Here is an 18,088-nt window from a genome sequence, read left to right on the forward strand (position 1 = left end):
CTGCATGCTCTCTTGACTTTTGGTGAAACATTGCACTTTCCTAGTTTTCCTAGTTTTCAACACATTTCCCTATTCTGTCTCCTTTATTGACTTTTCTTCCTTTAAAAGAAACAACTATTTTGTGTGGATTCACAAAGGCTTTGTCCATAGTCTTCAAATATTTCTTATTAATATTCTCTAGTTTGAACTTATTAACTTTCATGACTTCATTTACACCCTTTATGTGCATATACAAATCTCTATGTATATGCCCAAACTTTTCCCAGAAACACAGTTGCACATTTTCAACTACCTGGTGGACGTCTCCACTAGCACCTATAATTCAAGAAGTCTCAAACTGAGCTTATCCTTCATTCCTACTTTTAACTCCCTGTATTTATTGGATGGTAACAAAAATCTCCCTAGAGACTCTGGGAAATTGAAAACCCTGAATTTTCTTTGACTCCCCACTTCCCCTCATGTCCCAATCCACTTAAGAACTCCCAATAGGGAGGGAGCTTTAGGCATAAAGGACAGTCAGTCAGAAGTGTTGTGTCCAAGGAATAGTAAGGAAGCTAGGGTCACTGGGTAGCTAAAGCTAAGTAACATATACACACACATATATACACATACACACATATGTATATACACATATACATGTATATACGCACATATACATATGTATATACACATATGCATACATAGATACATGCATGTATGTATACACATACATATATACATATATAGATTTATGTATATCTTTAAGGTTTGCAAAGCACTTTACACATGTTACCCACTTGGTCCTCACAATAATCCTTCTAGACAGGTGCTATTTATTATATTCTCTTTTTATACCTAAGGAAATTGAGTTAGAGAGGTTAATTGGCTTGCCCAGGGTTCACATAGCTGATAAATGTATGAGTATGGATTGAACTAAGGGCTTCCTGATCCCAGATACAGCACACTATCCACTTTGCCACCTGGCTGCTTTCTGGGTCCAGCAAAGAGACCAGTGTCACTGGAGGGCAAAGTTGATGGAAGGAAGGAAGATGTAAAAGACCTGGAAAGGTTAACAAAGTGGGGGGAGGAAAGAGGTTATGGAAGACTTTAAAAGTCAAACAGAACATTTCATATTTGATGGTAGATTTGGTAGGTGGTTGCCAAACAGTAGATTTCTTATCAATGGAGGTGATCGAGTACTATTGGAGTTTACTGAGTTAGGCCATGAAATGATCATACAGGTGCTTTTAGTAAGACCACTATGGTGACTAAGTGGAGGAAGAAGTGGAATGGGAAGAGACTTGTGGCAGGGAACCAAAAAATAGGCTACTGAAATTGTGCAGGTGTGATGTGATAAGAAGAGAGAAGGAAGCATATGTTTTAAATGTTAAAGAAGATAAAAGTCACAGGCCTAGCTAGCAACCGGTTATTTTCTCCCCCAAACCCTCCTGACTTTCTACCTTCACTTTTACTGTAGAGGGCAGCACCAGCCTCACAATCCCTGAGGTTCAAAATCTAGGAGTCATCCTCCACTCCTTGCTACCTCTCATCCCCATATCCAAACTGCTGCCAAGGCCTGCTGATTTACCTTGACTACATCTTTTGATCCTCAGATGCTGCTGGAGCACTCTGGAACAAACCCTGGTCACCTTATGCCTAGACTATTGTCATAGGCTGCTGGTGGATCTTCCTCCCTCAAGTTTCTCCCCATTCAAGCTATCCTTCTTTCAGCCACCAAAGTGATTTTCCTAAAGCACAGGCCAGATCTTGTCATCCCCCCCAAATCAATAAACTCCAGTGGCTCCCTATAAACTATAAAATCCTTTATTCTAATGCAAAAGCATTCATGCCTTTCATAACCCCTCTTACCTTTCCAGTCTTTTTATATCTTACTCCTGCCATGTATGCTTCAATCCAATAACATTGGCCTCTTGGCTGTTACACCAACAATATATTCAGTCTCTCAGTTACAGGCATTTTTATGTCTGATTGTCCTCCACACTTGGAGCCCTCTCTCTCCCAAACTGTACCTACTGACCTCCCTGATTTACTTTGTGACCCAACTGAAATCCCCCGCCTCCCCCCCCTTTTTTTTTACAGGAAACCTTACCTAATGCCTCTCTCTTTTTTTTTTTTTGGAGGGGGGCGGGCAGGGCAATTGGGGTTAAGCGACTTGTCCAAGATCACACGGCTAGTAAGTGTTAATTGTCTGAGGTCACATTTGAACTCAGGTCCTCCTGACTCCAGGAACTGTGCTATATTCACTTGCCACCTACCTGCCCCACTAATGCCTCTTAATTCTAATGACTTCTCTCTGTTAATTATTTAAAATTTTGTCTTTGTATATATTTATACATACATATATGGGGACTATCTTTTGCCTCTTTTTGTGTCCCCAGCACTGCCTGGCATAAAGTAGGTACCTAATAAATGTTTATTGATTGATTGATTATTGGGGGGAGGGAGAATAAGAGAGTGAGAAGTTGAGGATAATACCTAGGTTGTAAGTCTAGATGATTAAGAAGATAGAAGTACCCTCAAAAGTAATAGAGAAGTTAAGAAGCCCTGGGGATGGCAGAGAGATGGCTAGGGGGGTGGAGAGAAATAATGAGTTTAGTTTTGGACATGTTAAGTTTAAGATATCTATGGAACATCCAATCTGAGATATCTAATAGGCAATTGGAGGTGCTAGACTGGAGATCAGGAGAGAGGTTATATCTGGGTAAAGAGATCTGAGAATTTTTGTCTCTATGACTGTTTAGACTTTGAAACTGACTCTAGAAGGGGCAGCTAAATGGTGCAGTAGATAGAGCACTGGGCCTGGAGTCAGAATGATTCATATTCCTGATTTCAAATCTAGCCTCAAACATTTACTAGCTGTGTGACCCTGGGAAAGTCACTTAACCCTGTTTGCCCCAGTTTCATTATCTGTAAATGAGTTGGAGAAGGAATTGGAAAACCACTTCAATATCTCTGCCAAGAAAACCCCAAATGGGGTCAAGAAGAGTCAGCCACAACTGAAACAATTAAACAACAGTGGGTTTAATCCAGAAGGTCTTACATTTTCCTCAGTCTCCTGATGGAGTCTAAAGTTGTGGGAGCGCACCTCTTGGATAGAAGGATCACCTAGAAAATATAGATAAATTTATCTTATTAATGACATGATATTATACTCTTTTAAGAAATTGTTTTCATCCTTGTGTCTTCATCTTTAAAGTCCTTTCCTCACCCTTCAGGTCCCCACAGTTTATCTTTACTAATAGTACTTCTGTCATGGTCTCCTCAATACTAGGACTGTGAGGGTGGCCCATGTAGCTAGCCCATGTGCCCCCCCCCCCCCCCCCCCCCCCCAGGACAGGCACTAGTACAACTACTGTTCATACCATTTGGAGACCTTGTAGGAACCTGGGGCTGTGGCTTCTGGATCAAAAGATGAAAGAAGGAAGTCAAGTACAGTTAGGGTAGGATTCATCAAGTAGAGATGTAAGTAGAGACATATTTACAAATTCAATCCCACTTGAATAAAGAAGTGTTATTAAGTGTCCACTATGTACCAGTAACTATACAAGGTGCAGAGTTTTGCAGAGAAAAAGCAATGCAGTGAGCTTACTTTATATCGGGAGGAAGCAACATGGGCCCATATAGATAAATGAAAAAAAAATATATATATATACATACACACACACACACATATATAAAGTAACTTCTAAGGGAAGGAACAGATCTAAAAATGAAAAGCAGTTAATAAATGATAGAAAGGGGTTTCTAGAGGGCATACAGAGTTGCATAGGAATCCCAAGAAGAATAAGATTGACAAGAATGGTTGGATGGAATGATGGAATAAAAACGGGTGATCAGGGAAGGGATCTTTAGGCTTGGCAGTTTGTAGCTCAGAATCAAAGGGTTTATCTTCACAGAAGCAATGGCAATATTGATTTGATAATCCATTTGAAAGGGCAGAAGTATACCTCCAGTGGTCTGCCTGGTGGTTGAGGCAAGGACTATTATTTTATAGTCCTGAGACCAGGCAAATGGAGGGGTGAGGCATGTATAAAGTTTCCTCCAATCCAATCACCAGTCCCCTGAGGCCCACTCCAATGTATGATAGATTATCTCCCCTTCAATGGGGAATTGGAGGGATTGTCTTGGGAAAGTCTTTGATAGCTTAGCCGAAATGGATGAATACTTACAAAAATATAAAACATTAAGAAATTTATTGTCTAAATAACTCAATATTAGAAAAAAGTAATTTAACAAACTATAAATGAACTCCCCACCCCCAAAAAAATTCAGGACCAAATGAGTTTACAAGTAAATGCTATTAAACATTCAAAGAACAATATCCTAATTAACATTATAAATAAATTGGATTTATGATAGGAATATAGAATTGGTTCAAGATAAGGAAAATTAAAAACATAAGAGACCATATTAATAAGTAACAAAACACGTTTTTATCAATAGATTGTGATTATGCTTTTGACAGAATTCAACAACAATTTATGATTTAAAAAAATTAGAAAGTGTAATACATGGACTTTTCCTTATTTTGGTATGTACTATCTATCTTAATAAAAAAAACAAACATTATATATAATGGAGAAAGGTTAGCAATCTTTCCAGTAATATAAAGAATAAAGAAATGATGCTTATTGTCACCTCTACTGCTTAACATAGTGCTAGAAATGCTAGCTATTAGAATAAAAATAGGAAAATAAATATAAGGAATAAATATAGGCAAAGAGGAAACAAGACTGTAATTTCTTGCAGATGATATGAAGGTCTACCTGGAGAATCCTAAAAAGTCAACTAAAAATGATTTGAGACAATGAACTCATAAAAGTTGCAGGCTATAAAATAAAATAACATAAATCAGCAGCCTTTTTGTATATCACTAATAAAGCCCATCAACAAGATGAGATTTTTAAAAATTCCATTCAAAATTACTATGGAATGGATAAAGTATTTGGCTTAGCACTCTATCTACTGTACCACCTAGATGCCTTTGAGGTGAAATGAACTTCTAGGGTGAGGAGGTTTTAGTAGTACACAAAGCCCAAAGTTGACTCTTCCCACTAATGCCAATTGTATTTGTGGGAGTATACATCCCAAGTTTATAGGGGAATGTTTTGTTACAGCTACTCTTACTATACCATTTCAGTAAATGCTGTTGCTAATTACACCATTGCTTTACTGTGAAATGTGAACACCCCACTGGGGATTCATAAGCTACTTGTAAAAGTATAGGCTCACGGATTACCCTGCACCCAGGGTTCTCTTGGAAATCTCTCTCATAAGTGTGAATTAGGAGGCTACCCCAGAGGGCAAACAAATATTTACAAATGTAGTTGAGTTCAACAAAAACATTCAAATACATATATACTCCTGTCCCACTTTATGTCCCAATTTCATTCCTGCTCCTTAGATAAAGGAATGGGGTACATGTGAGCAAGAATTTCAAAAGATTGCATGAGAAAATGTAAACTATTATTTGAAGATTTCAAAATTTTTTCATCTATATTACCTTTAACAAGATAGTTATAACATTGCCATGTTTCCTTTCATATCCCTTTCTGAGCTTATCTTTTCTAAATTTGTTCTGATCTTTGTGGTCTCGGACTCAGGCTTTCCCTATATCCAGTTTTGTGGCTGTGAAGAAAAAGTACCTACTCAAAAGTTTCTCCTTTTCTTGATTCTTACCTCTTGAAAGTATGTCCAAGGAGCAGCTAGGTGGAGCAATGAATAGAGCACTGGCCCTGGAGTCAGGAGGACCTGAGTTCAAATTCAGCTTCAGACACTTAGCACTTACTAGCCATGTGATTTTGGGCAAGTCACTTAACTCCAAATGCCCTACCCTCTCCCCTGCAAAAAGAAAAAAAAGTATGCCCATGTATCAGGAGTCTCTCATTTTGTTCTCAGATATCCTCTGGGACCTATATAGCTCTCCTGATCAATTACAAGGGCTCATTCTATTCTAAAATTCCATTCCCAGCTTTCATGGAATATAGGTAGATGGGTAGAGGAAACCAAGAACAATCCCAGAAGGCTCACTGTGATATTAAGAATAAAGGTTTGGGTGGAGGGGGTCAAGCACAATCCTAAGTGGTTTTCCATTGTATCTCTATATAGATACATATGTCAATATGTAAATATAGATCTATATATCTAGGCATATAAATTACATATATTTATATGCATGTATGGGGTAGCTAGGTGGCCACATTATTAGTGTATAGAGAGCTGGGGTTGGAGTCAGGAAGACCTGAGTTCAAATCTGCCCATAGGCACTTAACAACTGTGTGACCCTGGGCAAGTCACTTAATTTTGTTTGCCTCAATTTCCTCATCTGTAAAATGAGCTGGAGAAGAAAATGGCAAACCACTCCAGTATTTTTGCTAAGAAAACCTTCAAAGGGGTCACAAAGAGTTGGACATAACTGAAAATGACTTAGAACAAAAAACAAAATATTCTTCTATATGTATGTATGTGTGTATTTATATAATGCCATGCTGCTTTCCAAAAAGATTGTACTATAGAAAAGTTTCATAACTCTGGAAACTTCATAATTTTTCTTTTCATTAATCTAACAGTATGGAATTTTATTGTTTTAAATTATATTTTCCAATTTAATAGGGATGGTATCTCATAATAACTGTAATTTGAATTTCACTAATTATTAGATAATTTGAACAATTTTTCAGTTACTGATAATTTTTTTCAAGATCCATCTGATCATATCCTTTAACCACTTATTTACCAAAGACTGGATATTATCTATTCTTGTAGATTTGTGATTTTAAACTTTCACCAGAAATGTTTGTATCAAAAGTACTTTTTCAATCTGTTTCTCCCATTGTTTTGTTTGTTTGTTTGTTTGTTTGTTTTGCAGGGCAATTGGGATTAAGTGATTTGCTGAAAGTCACATGGCTAGTGTGTCAAGTGTCTGAATCAGGATTTGAACTCAAGTCCTGATTCCAGGGCCAGTGCTCTATTCACTGCGCCACCTAGCCGCTCTCCCATTGTTTTTTTTTTTTTTTAATGTTTTATTAACTTCTGGCTCACATCATTCATTTCCACCAGATTTTGAGTTAAAAATTTTCTCCCCCTTTTTCCCCTACCCACCACCCCAAAATAGCAGTCCTACAGGATATCCTCTCCTCCAATCTGCTCTCTCCCATATCTTCTCTCATACCCCCTTTGACTTTTCCAGTAGGGCATGGTGGATCTCTATGCCCCAGTGCCTGTATATCTTATTTCTCAATTACATGTAAAATAGTATTAACAATAGCATATATATATTTTCAAACATTTGATTTTAAAACTTTTAATTCCAGATTCATTCCCTTCCTCCCTTGTCACCCACCCTTACTGGGAAGATAAGCAATTCAGTATATGTACATGTGTAGCTATTCAAAACATTACCATAGAAGGTATATGGTAAAAGACTGACTATATTTCCCTCCCTCCTATCCCACCTCCCACTTGTTCTATTCTCTACTTTGATCTTGTCCCTTTTCAAAAGTGGGTGTTTCCAACTTCCCTCCCCCCCAGCTTTCCCTCCCTTTCATCATCCCCCCTCTCATCCCCTTCCCCCCTACTCTCCTGTAGGGTGAGCTACCTTATTTAGTGTGTATGTCATTCCCTCCCTCAGCCAAATTCAATGAGAATAAGGTTGACCCATTCCTTTTTGCCTTCCTGTTCTTCCCCTCCATTGTAACCATTTTCCCTTGCCTCTTCTATATAAGATAGTTTACCCCATTCTGTCTTTCTCCATCTCCTCTCATTATATTCCTCTCTCACATCTTAATTTCACCTTTTAAGGATCATCCTTTCCTATTAAATTGGTCCTGTGCCCTCTATCTATGTATACCTGTAAACATATATACACATATTCACATATGTATTCATAAACCCATATACCCTTCTATATAGACACATATATATATTTCTATTCCCTTCAATGATTTTCATACTGAGAAAAGTTTCATCAGTTACAATTATCATTTTTCCATGTAGAAATATAAATAGTTCAACTTTGATAAGTTCCTTATGATTTCTTTTCCCTGTTTACCTTCTCATGCTTCTCTTGCTTCTTGTATCTGAATGTCAAATTTTCTATTCAACTTTGGTTTTTTCCTCAAGAATGCTTGAAAGTCCTCTATTCCACTGAATTTCCCCTGCAACATGATACTCAGTTTTGCTGGGCAGGTGATTCTTGGTTTTAATCCCAGCTCCTTTGACTTCTGGAATATTATATGGCAAGCCCTTTGATCCCTCAGTGTAGAAGCTGTCACAATCCTGTGTTATCTTGATTTTGTTTCCACAATATTCAAATTGTTTCTTCCTGGCTGCTTGTAATATTCTCTCCATAATCTGGGAATTCCAGAACCTGGCTATAATATTCCTAGGAGTTTTCTTTTCAGGATCTTTTTTAGGAGGTGATTGGTGGATTCTTTCAACCTCTATTTTTCCCTCTGGATCTAAAACATCAGGGCAGTTTTCCTTGAGAATTTCTTGGAGGATGACTCCTAGGTTCTTTCTTTGATCATGGCTTTCAGGTAGTTCAATAATTTTTAAATTACCTCTCCTGGATCTATTTTCCAGGTCAGTGGTTTTTCCCATGAGATATTTCACATTGTCATCTATTCTTTCATTTGTTTGGATCTGTTTAACAGCATCTTGATTTCTCATAAAGTCACTAGCTTTCATTTGCTCCAATCTAATTCTGAAGGAATGATTCTCTTCAGTGAGTTTTTGAGATTCTTTTTCCATCTGGCAAATTTGGCTTTTTAAGGCATTCTTCTCCTCATTGCCCTTTTGAGACTCTGCCATTTGAGTTAGTCTATTTTTTAAGGTGTTATTTCCCTCAGTCAGGCTGTTGACTCTCATTTCATAATTTTCTTGCATGGTTCTCATTTCTTTTCCCAATTTTTCCTCCACTTCTGTTATTTGCTTCTTAAGGTCCTCTATGGCCTGTAACCAGAACATATTTTTCTTTGGAGCTTTTGGTGCAGGAGTTCTGACTTCACTCTCTTCCTCCTGTTCCATGCTTTCCTTTTTGTTGCCAAAATAGGAGTGTAAAGTTGGGTTGCTCTGTTTATTTTGCTTCCTTTGCCACTCAATGTTGCCACTCAATCACTTGACCCCTGGGCTTTTTGCCACAGTAGGACTCTGCCACCAGACAGGGGAGCTTCGTTCCAAGCACTGGGGTTTTCTCAGCTGCTGAAGGTATTAGTTGGGTGCCCTCTCTGAAGCCTCCACAAGCTCTGGCAAGCTGGTTGCACACCCTAGGACCTCCACCCTAGACCACAATCCAGATCCAAGCAGGTTAATGCAAGAGCGATTACCCCTCAGACTGGTTTCTTGGTCCCCCTACACTCTGCAGGCCAGGAGCTGAAGTTGCCATGTGGGGGCAGCTGCATGGCCACGGTGCCTCAGCAGCTTCTCATCCAGGGGGCAAAGGCCAACGGCACTCCCAACTACCAGATCCCAAAATCCACACTGCACTGACCTCTCACTTTGTCCTTAGCATCTTTGTGTTGATAATTCTGGAAACTGCCACGGAGCTGGTGATCTGAAGTCCCTCTACCCGGTGGTTGGTGAGGCCCCCCCGGTGCTAAAACCTCTGGCTCCAGTGGGGCTGGGCTCGGCTACCAGATTGCTGTGCTGGCTGATTCCTGCCAGACTGCCAGGCTGTCCTCAGTGGGAGGTTAGCTTCTCTGTGGCATTTTGTGGGTTTTGTAGCTCCAAAGTTTGTTCAGAGTCCCCTTTTACATGAATTGGGGGAGGTAGAAGCTAGAGCCCCACAGAAGTCCTGTTTCTCCCCCTTGTTTTTTTTTATATAAAAACTATTTATATAACTGAATTAATTTATTTTCACTCATAATTTCTTATATTTGTTGAATAATTAACAACATTCTACCTCTCCATAGCTAAGATATTATATTAATTTTTTAAAATCTTTTATGATTTTTTACTTTGATAGGTAGGTAGATAGATAATGGATACATTGAGAATTTATTTATGGTATATGATATGAAATGTATGTCAGTTTTTCTATTTTTGGCCACATATCCAAATATTTGTTAAAGCCATTTTTGCTCATTCATTTGTTTAGTCTAAGTAAGCCATCATAGTATACTCAAATAAAACTATTTTAGCTTCTTTGCCTGTTTATTTCTTTGATTCCTTTTTCTAATTTATTACTATACCTAATATTTCTATATGTAAATTGTAGCCCAAGAGTCCCAAGCTTTGGACTTACAAGAACCAGATCTAATTTTGAGATCCAATAGCAATCCCACCATGACATCAGAGCCCAACATCTTGTCACTTGCAAGAAATGCTTGCTGGTCCCCCTTAATGCTAGTACTTCCCCTTTGTTATTACTTCCAATTTAGCCTGTCTATATCTTGTTTGTATATAGTTGTGTGCATGTTGTCTCCCTCATTAGAATGTGAGCTTCTTGGGGGGGCATGGACTGGGTTTTTTGGTGGGGGTTGGGTTTTTTAACCTTTCTTTGTGTCCTCAGTGCTTGGCATAGTGCATGGGCACACAGTAAATGCTTAACATATGCTTGTTAATTGACTATTCCTACCCTCAACTCATATCCTTTCTTTCTCACCGCTAGGAGTAAGGAAGGACCCTCTGATCATTTGGGCCTCCAGAGAACCTGTCCTCTTACCCCCTCCTCACTTAATCCATTTTGTTGGGGCAGAGTTGGCCTAGGAGTTGATTGGAAAGTAAGTGAAACTTTATATCCATTCTATATCTATCCATTCCCCAGACTGAATTTCATCCCTTGAGGACACCACTTGCACTTCCCCCAGCATGTATCTTCCCTTTCAAGCTCTTACTCAGCAATAATTATCAAATTAACATTTTCATTATTACTAGAAAGGGTATAACCAATACGAATCAGAATTTTTGTGTTTCTGCAACACAAGAACAAAGCTCTCCTCCTTGCCCATGACTTCCAGCTCCCTCATACCTATCCATGTCATGTTTATTCATATTGGGTCCCTATCCAACTTTACTCTCTCTTTCCATTGTTATCTATGGAATTCTTGTTCTATTATTAACAAACTACCCTTCATATTAGACCGTTTCTTCTCATATTCTTTCCATCTCCTTGAAGTCACAGAAACCTGGCTCTCTCCTAAAAACATTGAATTCCTGGTCATTCTTTCCATGTACCTTTTCTCATGGTTCCCTTTCCATTCCATTTGAGGTTCACTCTAGCTAAATGAGTGGTTGTCAAAGGCTGGTGCAGCAGTACACTAATATTCCATGGAAATTTTGGATGATATTGCCTATAAAAGAAAATTTATAAATAATCTTGTTTAATGTAAGTTTTATTTTCCCAACTTCTATAAGTATGGTATTCACAACACAAATAAAACTTGACCTTTTTATGTTCTTGCTTACCTTGAAATGCATCAGACCTTGAACTAGCAAAGAACTCAACAAAAACAGCTGCTCCTATTGAAGGGAAACTAGACATGTGCAAGTCCCCCATTCTCCAGTAGTGTTGCCAATTTAAACATTCAGCAATCCTCATACTGAGCAAAAAGAAAGTTTGAGAATCACTGATCCATATAGATATATACACACATATAATGCAATATTATATTAACATATTCAATTAATATAAAATAATTCATAGCAATGGTATAACATAAGCATGTTATATGTTAATATTATAAGTAATATGTTGTGTGCATATACATGTATGTATATACTTATATATACATGTATGCACAAACACACACAGCTAGGTGGTACAGTGGATAGAGCCCTGGGCCTACAGTCAAGAAAACTCATCTTCCTGAGTTCAAATCTGACCTCAGACTCTTACTAGCTATGTGACCCTGGGCAGGTCACTTAACCCTATTTGCCTTACTTTCCTCATCTGTAAAATGATCTGGAGAAGGAAAGGAGAAATCACTCCAGTATCTTTGCTAAGAAAACCTAAAAATGGGATCATAAAGAATTGAACATGACTAAACAACAAAAACACACACGTATACATTATATATAATGTCTGTATACACATATAGCATATAATAACATATACACTACATAGAATGTGTACGTGCCTATAATGTAGAATGTATGTGCTATATATACATGTATATACATATATAATAAATATGTGTTACATATGTATGCATTGTGCATCTATCTCTCTCTATATACACACATATGTGTATATATATATATGTGTGTATATAGACATATGTGTTTCTCCCTTTAATTTTTTCCAAATTATGATGACTATTTACTTTTTCTCTAGAATATTCTCCTCCCTGCCTTTTTTTCCAAAAGAATTCAATACCTGTCTCATACTCTTTGTCTCTACTTCAAGATTTACCCTTAGTTACACTTGAGCCTCAATTTACATGTTGATATCCCTTTAAATATCCTTGCTTCCCAGTTTATCAACTTCCTCAACTCTTATGGGCTACACCTTCACTCTACCTCAGTCACACACAGGGCTAGCTATACCTTTGATCTTATCACCCACAACTATTCCACCTACACAATCCATAACTTTGAAATTCCTCTATTTGACCACAACCTCCTGTCCTTCCAGTTCTCCCTGTGACTCACTCCTCCTAAGCCTATTTTTCTATCCTCACCCAAGCTCAAGTTACTCCACCCCTCCTTGGTTTCCCAGGCTATCATCCCTCCTCTGGCTCAGTCTCTTTCCTTCAAAATCTTAGTCCTTTAGTCAAGTAGTTTTCCTTTGCAGTATGTCCTACCTTTGCCCCATTACTCTCTTGCTGCTTGGGGATCTCTTTTTAGACCCAACATTGGATTCTCATCGCCATCTCTCTTCTCCACTCCTGTTCATGCTACTAAACTGAGGCAGAGGAAACCACAGAAGCTTGCTGACAAGGCAAAATACCAATTTATCATCTAATCTCATCTGAGCCCTTACTGCACCTGACTACTTATCCCGTTGCATGCAGCAGCAGCTCTTCCAGCCTCTCCACTTCTAGTCTCTTCTCATCCAGTTTCTCCTCTTCTCTTCTTCTCCCACTTTTACTTTTCTTTTCATTCTTCAAGAGAGGGGCTTACCTCATGCTTCCCTAAAACAATTCAGGCTATCGTTTGGTAGTAGCCTTGGAGTGTATGAGATGTTCATGGAGGACTGGCATCTCTGGTGTGAAGGCTTGCTGAACCTTTTTTTCAGGGCTGTTCATTCACCTTTGGTTTTCACTTTCACCCAACTTTCACCTGTGGGTCCAAGAAGCTGTTCACAGCAGCCACAGTCCAGTAAAACCATCTTGGCAGATGGGATAAACCAGGTTGAAGGTAACTAAGAGGTCTTGAACCTATCAGTGGGATAGGGAGATGTCTACCCCAAGCATTTGAAGACTTAAAACCCTGAGGAATGGTTGGATGAAAACAATTTGTTCCAACAGGCCATGAAGGTGACTGAAGCAGGTGCCGTGGAGTACTGAGAGCCTGGTCAGACATGAAAGATGCCAGGCCATCACCAGTCTCCCTGACTTTTGTCTTGCCACTGGATTCCAGTGACTCTGAGAGTGAGACCTACTACTTCAGGCTTCACTTAAATCCAATTCATGCACAAGTCAGGACATCATCCCGTGATGTCTTTGGAATTGTTTTTATCCATTGGTTCCTTTCTTTATGCTTACAAACACACCCAGATCTCACACATTTAGTGAATCCTGCTCTTATTTTCTCTTTGTATTTCCCTTATATCTATGTAGATCTTCTATTTATCTTTCTCTTCTACCCAATTTTTGTCTAGACTGTAGAGAAATTTTAATAACTTTGGAACATTTATTTTATATACTTTTACTTTGTTGAAACAATTGTCCTGATTATTTTAAAGTTTTATTTAAAAACTCTTTCATAGTATCTGCAAGTCAATGTGAGTTTTGTCTTTCCTTTGTAATGCTTAGTTCTTAAGTTCTTTTTCTTGTCTTGCTGCTGCTAGCATTTCTAGTACAATGTTAAATAATTATGATAACATTGGACATGCTTGTTTCATTCATGATCTTATTAGAAAAACTTACAGTATTTCTCTGCTAAAATAATGCTAAGTCTTGGTTTTAGGTAAATGGTTCTGATAATTTTTTTTAAAAGTTTTTTTCATTCATATGATGGTTAATGTGTTTTTTTTTTAACAGAAATTACTTTTGTAGTTTGTCAAAGGTCTCTTCAGCATTTATGAATATCAACATCATATATTTTTACTCTTAATGTTATTTTATTTTGCTAGTTATTTTACTAATATTAATTTAATCTTATGTATATTCCATGTTCTAAGGCAACTACCCCAGCTCCCACCTTAACTGACAAGGTGAGTTCTCAGCATAAAGCTACTATAACCCCTCAGGGTTCTAGGTATATCCCTGAGGTTTTGTTTTTTTTTTTGAGGGAGGTGTTTTTCTAACTCTATAGATCACAAACCTTATTAGTTGATGGCAATTAGTTTGCCAGGCTTAATTAGCTTTAAGAAAGGTACATTTGCTAAATTAGGATAGTAAAAACATTGGTGCAAAAATCCTTCCAAAAGTCTGGGCCACAATCTCCCATAGGAACATACAGAACCCAGGGTAAAGTGGGCTCACTCTTAGAGCACATACATAGCAAAGGAGTAACAGAGTTCCAAGAATCATTTTAATGTAGTCCTCAAGTTGTTCTCCATAGACGTGTTATAGCTTTTCTGCTAGGTTCTTTGTAGAGCCTTGAATCTTACTTTACTAACCTGGTACAATTTGGAGCAGATTGGCTCATAATACAGACATTGCCACCAGCTGCTATTGTCTCGGGAGCTCTTAGCATATTAATAAAAATGTCCAAAATTCTCTGTACCCTTTGAAGTTCACGTGGTTCCCAACCTTTACTTCTATTTTGTAGCTTCTCACCTTCCCTTCAAATGCTTCCTTCTCAGGGTTTAACTGAGGGTTTAGCAGGGTTGCTTCTCCCTACTGCCAGGCACATGAACCTTTCAGAAGTGAACCAGCTCCATATTTTATAGACAACTCACAAGGTGTATCTAAGTTTTCTTGGCCAATCTGTACAGACTTCCTATGCAACATTACTCCAGTTGATCAAGAATGTTTCCATACTTAGTCTAAAGCCAGTGAAATTTTCTCACCTGGTTAAGGTATCAGGTCTTAGTATCTTGATACATTATTTTACATGGGGTGGGGCAATTAGATTGATTTATTAAGTCAACCCCCACCCTTATACTTATATTACTGGTATAAACACAACTTGATCATAATAAATTTTTAAAAGTTTAATTTTTTCTCATCAATGTTCCTGGTTAATATTAATCTATAGTTCTCTTCCTCTTCTCCCTCTACCACTCCCAGGTTTTGACAATCAGACTATGTTAATGGACAATCTGATTGCTTGTCTTTTCTTAAATCTAATTTTAATGATTTTTTTTTTGTAGCACAGGAACTATCTGACTTCTAAATAGATTTTATTTGTGAATCTGCATGGTCCTGGTGGTTTTATTTTTTCATTCTGGGCCATCTCCAGTTGTCTTGATCTATATCTGGCCATTGAAATCACATGGCTCTGAAGGAGAAAGTGAGGCTAGTCACTTTGCACAGTCCTCCCTCACTTAAATCCAATTCAATTGCAAGTCATGGCATCATCTTCCTAATGTCATGGTCCTCTTCAAGAACAAAAGACAAATCACACAACTACAATTGTTTCATTTGAGGATGTAATTTTTATTCATAATTTAGGGATGCAATTTTAAAATTAGAATTTACTTTATTAATCATAATATTATTGTATCATGAGCTGTAAAAATCATATAAGACTTTTTCCTTACTACGTTAGTTTATTAATTTTTTGTGCTCCAGAATATGACCAATTTTGGAATGAGTTTCATTGGAGCCTTTAAAATTCTTTATCTTCTCATAGTCCTATCTAAAAATCTCTAAAGTTTTATCAAATCCAGATTTTTTTATATTTTTCTTTCTCTTCAAAAAATTATTGTTATATTTTGTTTGGATACAACAGACTTTTTCTAACAAACACCCAAATGAAACCCCTTACAAAATACTTTACAAGGTACTTCTTCCCAGTCAACAGTTTTTTTTAATTCTTAACACTGCCAAAGTACTTTGGCATATTGTTTGCTTTAACAAGTCCTTTAGAAGTTTTCAGTACATCTGGAAGAGAAAGACTCTTTCCAGGGACACACATGACACAGTGAAACAGGGTAAATGACTGAATACAGTGATACAGGAGGTTAGACAGATAAATACCCAGAAGCTACCCAGGCTACACAGCCTTGCCATACCAAGTTCCCATCATTCTCTCTGACTCTCTTGCTCTTCTCATGACAGCGTACTCAACTGTACACAATGAAGACCAGCCTAGAAATACCAGTCCAGCAGTGTGGAGAGGAGAGACGCTGGTGTCCTTGTCAGGGCAAGGGGTAATGGCTGCTGCCTTACAATCTATTTCCTAGCCTTCCTGATTATGGTAACAACAGTTTTCAGACTGACGTTGTGACACACATAATTATTGCTCATTAACTCCTGATGTACTTTGCATCTGGGTTCTAGTTTAGTGTGGAGCCTGACCCACACAGATTGCGTGGGAGCATAGGCATGCCACACAGGCTCCATACCTCCTTTGGAGTCATATGCAAAAGGTCATACAGAAGGTAGAGAAAGAAATTGGGGGGAATTCCTCCCCGATAGACCCAGCAGTTTACTTCTGCACTCTCCAGTACATTTCACAATGAATGGCCCCAAAGATGAATTGATTTGATATTTATGCCAACATTATCCTTCAGTAGTGATCTTACCTAAATATAATTTTTCTCTAATGCAGGTTTGGGTAGAAACTATTAAAACATTTGGACAGCAGATGCCCTTAGGTGCTGTTCCTCTATTCCTGTGTTATTGTTATTCAGTCCATGTCTGACTCTTCATGACCCCATTCTTGGCAAAGATACTGGAGTGATTTGCCATTTCCTTCTCTAGTTCATTTTAGAAATGAGGAAACTGAGGCAAATAGGGTTAAGTGACTTGCCCAGGGTCACACAACTAGGAAGTGTCTGAGGCCAGATTTGAACTCATGAAGATGAGTCTTCCTGACTCCAGGCCCACTATTCTCTCTTTTGCAGCCTGTTCTATTCCAATATCCATTACCAAAAGGAATGTAAAGTTCTTTGCAAACCTTAAAGCATGATATAAATGCTAGTCATTTTTTTTTAGCCATTAGCTGCTTATTGTCAACAAATAAAATGGAAAAGTGGCATAGAACTGGAAGTGAACAAACACCTTAATTTTAAAAAGTGAGGTGGTGGATTCAATTCAATAAACATTTATTAGGAGATGAGATCACAAAACTGGGAGAGAAAAAAAAGACAGCTCTTGCTCTCATGGAGCTTATAATCTATTAGATTATAATAGAAATAAGGAGATACTTATCCAAATAATTATAAAACAAATTAGAAAAATATTAACTTCAGAGGTAAGCCAAACAAATTGCTCTGAGAGGTCAAGGAGAGAGTGCTAAGTGAAGGAAGATTAGTGGCACTGAGGAGGTGGTGCTTGAAGGATGGGAAAGATATCAAAAAAGTAGAGGCATTGGGGAAGTCCATTTCTTGGGGACTGGTGTAGACACATGGAGGTAGGAGGGAGCAGGAGAACATCAGGGGAGACACAATAGGTCATTGAAATAGGAGCATGGAATATGTGAAAGGGAATACTCTAAAATAAGGCTAGAAAATTGGAATCACATGAGGAGGGCCTCAGATTCCAGTATATGTATCAAACAATAGGTTGATGAATTTAACTTTGTGATGTTGTAGAAAGAACAATAGACTTACAGTCAGAAATCTGGGTTTAAATCTTGTCTCTATCATTAGCTGTGTGACTGGTAGTAAGGTACTCAATGTCTGCAAACCTCAGTAGCCTCATCTGTAAAATGGAAATAATAATACTTCTTACCTACCCTATAGTGTTATTGTGAGGCAAGTTCTTCATAAACCTCATAGACAGGTCGATAGATAGATAGGTAGATAGATGATAGATAGATAGATAGATAGATAGATAGATAGATAGATAGATAGATAGATAGATAGATAGAT

The 18,088-nt window shown here is 37.9% G+C and overlaps 1 long non-coding RNA gene across 2 annotated transcripts; it reads right to left on the bottom strand.

Moving 5' to 3' along the window:
* Nucleotides 1–3,001: 3,001 nt before the first annotated feature.
* LOC138171874 (uncharacterized) lies at nucleotides 3,002–14,079 on the bottom strand. 2 transcript variants are annotated; one of them, XR_011170990.1, is made up of 5 exons: nucleotides 12,744–14,079; nucleotides 11,407–11,540; nucleotides 11,176–11,291; nucleotides 5,680–5,841; nucleotides 3,002–3,105 (listed from the first exon to the last, which is right to left on the bottom strand). It is a non-coding gene; the product is annotated as an uncharacterized lncRNA (long non-coding RNA). The 2 variants fall into 2 exon arrangements; XR_011170991.1 differs by lacking the exon at nucleotides 11,176–11,291 and having other exon boundaries at nucleotides 12,744–14,077.
* Nucleotides 14,080–18,088: the final 4,009 nt, after the last annotated feature.

The sequence above is a fragment of the Petaurus breviceps genome, unplaced genomic scaffold (assembly GCF_028583685.1).
Source record: "Petaurus breviceps papuanus isolate PSGF00001 unplaced genomic scaffold, PetGlider_PUasm1.0 470, whole genome shotgun sequence".
In the NCBI taxonomy this organism is placed as follows: Eukaryota; Metazoa; Chordata; class Mammalia; order Diprotodontia; family Petauridae; genus Petaurus; species Petaurus breviceps.